At 38.0% G+C, this 6,661-nt stretch overlaps 1 long non-coding RNA gene across 1 annotated transcript; it reads left to right on the plus strand.

Moving 5' to 3' along the window:
- Window positions 1-1,617: 1,617 nt before the first annotated feature.
- LOC125799078 (uncharacterized) lies at window positions 1,618-5,877 on the plus strand. Its single transcript, XR_007437921.1, has 2 exons — window positions 1,618-1,687; window positions 3,376-5,877. It is a non-coding gene; the product is annotated as an uncharacterized LOC125799078 (long non-coding RNA).
- The last annotated feature ends 784 nt before the right edge of the window (window positions 5,878-6,661 follow it).

Below are 6,661 nucleotides of genomic sequence, written 5' to 3' on the forward strand. Positions count from 1 at the left end.
TTGTATATTTGTAAAAAATATATATTTATATAAAATAACTTCAATAATTAATATTACATGTCTTTATAAGTTTATAAGTTGAGAAATTTCACTATATAATTGTATACATTTTATAAACTGTGCATAGGAAGTGCATGGGACTGACATATTAGAATTATTACTTTAGTAGTAGTTGTTTATATATTGTTTTATTGTGGAATTTTTTGGAAATTAATTATATTATTTTAGCTTATTTATCCATTTGGCAGTAATTTAATGTATCAGTAAGTGAGTGAGTAAGTAAGATTCTTATTAGCCTTAATTAAGGTTGTAAGTAATTCCGTCCACTGTCTAATGGAAAAGTTTGGGCACCGTTGACCATAGGGCACATTATGTGTTTTGTATTTTTCTTTTTTTGTTTGCAATTGTTATACAAAGCTTTAACAATTGCTTTCTAAAGTGTTTAAAGAGCTGAAAACAAATGTAATTATTAGCCCCAAAGCAGAGAAAGGAAGACATTCATGCATTTTCAGCTTGAAATGGCAATTCAGGGGAACTGTGGAAGTCAAAATAAAATTTAGTAGGTCAAGAAACTTATTTTCAGTGTACTACAAGACGAGTAGTAACTAAGTAACTCATAAACACTTTAAAAAGAGTCTACTGGCTGATTAAGTCTACAGTATTACGGTATAGATTTGTTTTTGTTCACGGAAAGAACATATTGCCAGCTGTGAAGCATGGGGGCGGATGCATCATGCTCTGGAATTGTGGAAAGAATGGATTCCACAAAATACCAGCGAGGCTGAGTGATTTGTTACGTGGAAAAAGCTGAAGAGATGATGGATTCTACAACAGGAAAACTGTCTTTTATTAGTTCTCCTTAAAGACGCAGCTGTTCTAAAAGAATCCCAAGGGACATTTCTCAACTTAAAGACTTTACAAGCCAATTTTGGCCAAAGGACTTGATATGGTGCTCAAACTTTTGCGATATGAATGCATTGGCAAAGAGTAACATATGCCATGTAATGTACTGTACTGAGATATAGATATATAGAATAATATAGAATAAGTAGTTAATAATTCTGTGTTTTTGGAGGGAGAATTTGTTTTTTCTCTGCTTGCTGTTTTTTGCTCTTTCTTCCCACTTCTGGTCGCGTGGCCATCTCTTAGTCCTCTAAAGATCCCCCAACATGACCTCTAAATGACGCCAGCTGACCATTGACCTCAGTGCTGAGAGGATGGCAGTGGCCACATATATAAAGGCCTTCGTTCCACAAGGTAAACAAACCGAGCCTTCGCTTATAATCTCATGCTTTAATATGCTACGCTAATTTAAACTAGCTTCTAAACTGGATCTGTATAAACTCTAATGTTAAATAGCTTTTAAAACTGTAAAAAGCTTGATAAATAGCTGTAATATATGACTTAAACTTTCATCACTCATCATCACTTTGACTAATTTCATCATAACACAGAGATTAAAACATGTTTCCTGTAGTTTTAAACAGATGAATGACTGTTTTCAGTGTGTTCATTTCCAGCTGCTGTTATATATAAATACATATATCTGTATTGGCCTGTGCTGTTTGGATCGATGTTCTTCTCATTTGCTGATGTTTCTCTGGGTTTCAGGAGGCTGGAGGCTGGAGGCTGGAGGCTGGTCCGGAGCGGTGAAAGGATGCTCCAGCTGTCTGCAGGTTATCTGGAGGTGAGCTCGGCCTTTCCCGCTGATCGGCTCCTCAGTGTGTATCTCACTGAGTGTAGAATGTAAATGACTTGACCCTCAGACCCTCAAACCCGCAACACTGACCAATCACAAACTCAGCAAACAAGAGATCACTTCAGTTTCTGAATCAGTTTCTTTGATTTAGCTACTTTTAGGTATATGTTTGAGTAAAATTAACTTTTTTATTTTATTCTATAAACTACAGACAGCATTTCTCCCAAATTTCAAATAAAAATATTGTCATTTAGAGCATTTATTTGGCTAAAAAAAAAAAAAGATGCAGAACTTTCAGACCTCAAATAACGCAAAAAAAAAAACCAAGTTCATATTCATAAAGTTTTAAGAGTTCAGAAATCAATATTTGGTGGAATAAACCTGTTTTTTAATCACAGTTTTTTTCATGCATCTTGGCATCATGTTCTCCTCCACCAGTCTTACACACTGCTTTTGGATAACTTTATGCTGCTTTACTCCTGGTGCACAAATTCAAGCAGTTCAGTTTGGTGGTTTGATGGCTTGTGATCATCCATCTTCCTCTTGATTATATTCCAGAGGTTTTCAATTCGGTAAAATCAAAGAAACTCATCATTTTTAAGTGGTCTTTTTTCCCCAGATCTGTATTTATTAAGCCAAACTTACAGAAGTTCTGTTTTATGTCAAATTGGATATTTCCAAATATTACTCAACTATTGGCTTTTGGCTGGTTTGCATTCTGGGTGGTATTTGGTATTATGGTATTTAAGTCAGCATACAGAGAGTTGTAGAGGTTCCTAATGGTCCTCCTGTGATAATCCATTCTATTAATCTAGCCACGCTTAGCGACTAATGTCGCCTGACAGTGCTACACTGAGGAACCCTGAGTGTTCTGGTAAGCCAGGGAGATATTAGCTAGCGGCTCTTTCCACGTAGCTTGTTTTAACATGGTAAACACACATGCTACAGTCTGATATACTCACCACTGAACAGCGAAAGTGCTAGTTCTTAGTGCGGTTGGTGGCTAATGCTAATACAGCTCCAGCAGTGCTGGCAGGGGTTAGCAGGAGGCTACAGGCTGATAATATTCATCTATGAATGATGAAAGAGCTAGCACTGGTTAGCGGCTAATGCTAATACTGCTCCAGTATTGGTGCTGGAGAAATTTTACTGAAACTCCTGTATAACTCTGTACTTCAGCAGAGTAGCTTTACTGCTCCTTAATACCTGACTGGTAGAGTTTATACATAAGGAGCAACAGATTATAAGAGGCACTGATGATTTTTGGGAGAATTAAAGGATGTTAAGAGCGTCTTCCTATAAGATAAACCAGAGTTTACCCCCTGTACACTCCACACTCTCCTCTATAGCTTTTAGTGATCAGTGTCTCTGACGGGGTGATGACCCACCCTGAGCGACCGGCCTGAGGCTGGGGAAGAGAAAAGAGTGGATGTGCTTTTGTAGCCGTTCATAAAGCAAAAGCGTAAAATGACTTATTGATTGGCTTTGACAAGAGTCTATTATCTTCAGAGAATCAGAGAATGGGCGGCTAAGTGTGTTTCCAGCAGGAAGGAGCGAACGCAGAGATTAAAGTCTGCTTTTTATAGCATCATTCACCTTTTTCTAGATTTCAGCTGTTCTGTGCTGTAATACGGATCTACTGTATCTTACTGTTGGTATCATTCTCCTCTTTACAGGATGATCTGGTCGGGCGTGGCCTCTGGAAAACACCCTGAGCAAGAAACACTAAGAGCAAGGAAACCATGGAACCAATCAGAAGAAAACATCTGAGACTTCAATCTGAGATGCTCCTGTATGATAAAGCACTGGAGATGGTGTAACACTGATGGTGTTAACATGGTGTTTATTAGGGCCTGAGCACCGAAGGCGCATTTTTTACACGTTTTTCACACATTTTTCACGAACTCCTCCTAAAGGTTTTGTCAGATTACCTCAAAAGTGGATCTCAATAGACTCCAGACATGGAGACATGGTGATAAATTGCGAAGAAATAATCGATAGCTGAAACAATGGCATAATGGCAGTCCGTTAATTTTATTGGAGACGCAACACTAGACCAAATGGAAACATGAGCATGGTCAGAACACAGCTACTTAGAAATTCATGAAACTTGGCAGAAACATAAGAGATATCATTGCACATGTCATCAGTATTGGTATGACTGACTCCGCCCAACAGGAAGTTGATCATTTTGAAATATGTGCATTTCACACATATTTTTTGCATACTTTGACAAACTCCTCCTAGGGAATTTGTCAAATAAAAATATTGTTATTTGCAAGCAATACATTTGATAAATCAAATATATCTGATGATAAATTCTGAAGGAATAGTTGAATTGCTTGAGAAGCCCATCGAAACAGGAAGTGGAAACATCTAGGTAAAGCTAGGTGTTTTGAAGTGGTTACAATAGATGAAAACTCATGATACTTCACAGGCTTCCTTGTTTTACGCTGTCCTTTGATCTGAAATTAGAACTTAGTATATTTGTATTTCGTCAGTTCTATAGCGCCACCTAGGCTTTTAGTCCCTTTTTATTATTTCAAAAATGCACAAAGAGTCTCACCAAGACCTCAAAATGGTTTCAAAACATTTTGACAATTTTCTAACATGTAGCTAGAGGACTCTACAGTGCCCCCTATTTTGTTCAGCTAATAAATTTGCTGTTCTCCAATATTATTGAATTCCGGTCGGAACATAGATATTATGATGCAGTACGTATTAGCCATTGAATTGCATTAGTTCCACCCAACCAGAAGTCATCCATCTTGAAAGATATCTTGTTTACTGCAGAAAGAAGTAGGCATTACATGAGTTCCTGAGTTTGCCAAAAGGTAAATGTGATTAACTGTACATTTCGTGAGAAATCACATATGGGTCCCACTTTAACTGATTTCTCTGTTTGGCCCTGTAAGATTTGCGCCGTTGTGCGAGGGCCCTACATCCGCCTTCGTTTTTATTTTTTTTTATTTTACTACATTTCATAGGCTCACAAGAGCAGACAGTAGTTACACTTAGTTGTGCAATTGTATCATTACCCAATTTATATCTACATGGTTTTTAAATATAAAATTATTTTTGCAGATTTTTTCTCCATATAAAAAGTTTTGCCACCCCTCTTATTTTCATGTCTGGAGCTGAAGGTGGCTCTGTCTCTCCTACACTCAGCTCTACCTGTGATCTCCAGTCTTTGGCCTACAATACCCAGAATGCACCTCACACTGACCTCACTCCCTCATGCGATCACACACTGACTCTGCACACAACACTATCAGGAAGCAAATCACCAGAATATTGGTCACACCTGTTCACCTCCCCGTAAATACACCTTCACTTGTAAGTTATCCTCTTTACAAAGCGTTATCTCATTTCCTGATTTTTGCCATCCTGTTACCACCCTGTTTCTGTACCTTGTCGAATTTGATTTTTGTGTATAACCTTTATACTGCTATTCGTTTATGGTATGTTTATTCTCTTTGGCGACTCTTTACCGTTATTGAACCTGCTTGCTTTGACTATTCATTGTATCCCTAATTTATTTAATAAAGTATTTGATTCACATCTGTGCATTTTACAAGTAGCACCCAACCAACAACTTGCCGAGCACCTGAGACACCATAGCAACCATCTGAAATGCCATTGAAACTCCATAGAAACCACCTAGCATCAACATTGCAACCACTAAATAACCCTATAACAACTGCCTGAAATAATCACCCTGAAATCACCTTTCCATCATTTAAGGTATGAAAACAGACAGTTCGCAAGGTGTAATATAGCAATGAGCATTGCTACTTGCCTTGCACAACGTGTAAGATAGAGCTCTTGCTCTTCCTTTCCTCGGGCAGTCCTGATGAGAGCCAGTTTCATCATCATCATAATGTTTTTGATGGTCTTAGTGACTGCACTTGAGGATACTTACCTACTTGAGTTCTTGAAATGTTTTTTTTTTCTACTTACTTAACTAGTTGTTGCTTCTCATAACCTGGATTAGGACATTACTCAAATATTCACTATTCACTGTATACCTGTAACTCTACCTCTTCACTACTTTACTTTAACTGATGCTCTCAAACACTTTATTAAGAGACAAGAAATTCAAGTAATTAACTCTTGATGAGTTCAGCACAGCTGTTAACTGAAAGCCTGAATTCCAGGTGACTCTACCTCATAAAACTGACTGAGAAAATGCAGCCAAGATGGTCAAAACTGTCTAATCTACACAAGAGGTGCTACTTTGAAGAATTTATAATATAAAACATATTCTTGTTCATTTAACATTTTTTTTATGTTCCTATATATTCTGGATGGCTTTAGTATTACTTTACAATGTAGAAATGAATAAGAAAGACATCGATGTATTATGTTATTATATATAAAAAAGCATAACTGTAATTTCATTGTACAAGTAACATCCAAGTAAATTCACTGAATCTCTGATCTCTCCTGGTTTCTGGTTTGTGCTTTTTTCTCCGTTCCTCTGATCCAGAGCTCTGATTGGTCGCTGTGAGACACTGTGGAGGGGGTGTTAATGTGGCGCTGGTACTACATGAGGCACTACCCCTCCTCTGGTGTGCAGAAATGGGCTGTGTGTTACTCAGGGGAGGAATGAGTGTGAGAGAAGTGCCTCTCTTTTCTTTACCTCTGAGTGAGTTTATTCCTCCCTCACGCTCAGCAGGCCGGAGTGAACTGCTGCTGAACTCTCCTCCTGAAAGCGTTTGATGGCTGCTGCCTCCTGATGGGCTTCAGCGTGGTCCTCCTCCACATGCTCAGGCTGAAATTGAGAAGTCTCTGTGGAGGGGATAGTGTAAATGCATGTGTGAGAGTGAGTGTATTATCAGGATAAGAGAATCCTGGGCCTAAACTACTGTATAAAAAAATGCTCAACCTCTATATACAGCAGCTCTGGAAAAAATCAGTTTCTCTGATTTTGCTATTTATAGGTTTATGTTTGAGTAAAAT

The sequence above is a fragment of the Astyanax mexicanus genome, chromosome 2, assembly GCF_023375975.1.
Source record: "Astyanax mexicanus isolate ESR-SI-001 chromosome 2, AstMex3_surface, whole genome shotgun sequence".
Taxonomy (NCBI): domain Eukaryota; kingdom Metazoa; phylum Chordata; class Actinopteri; order Characiformes; family Acestrorhamphidae; genus Astyanax; species Astyanax mexicanus.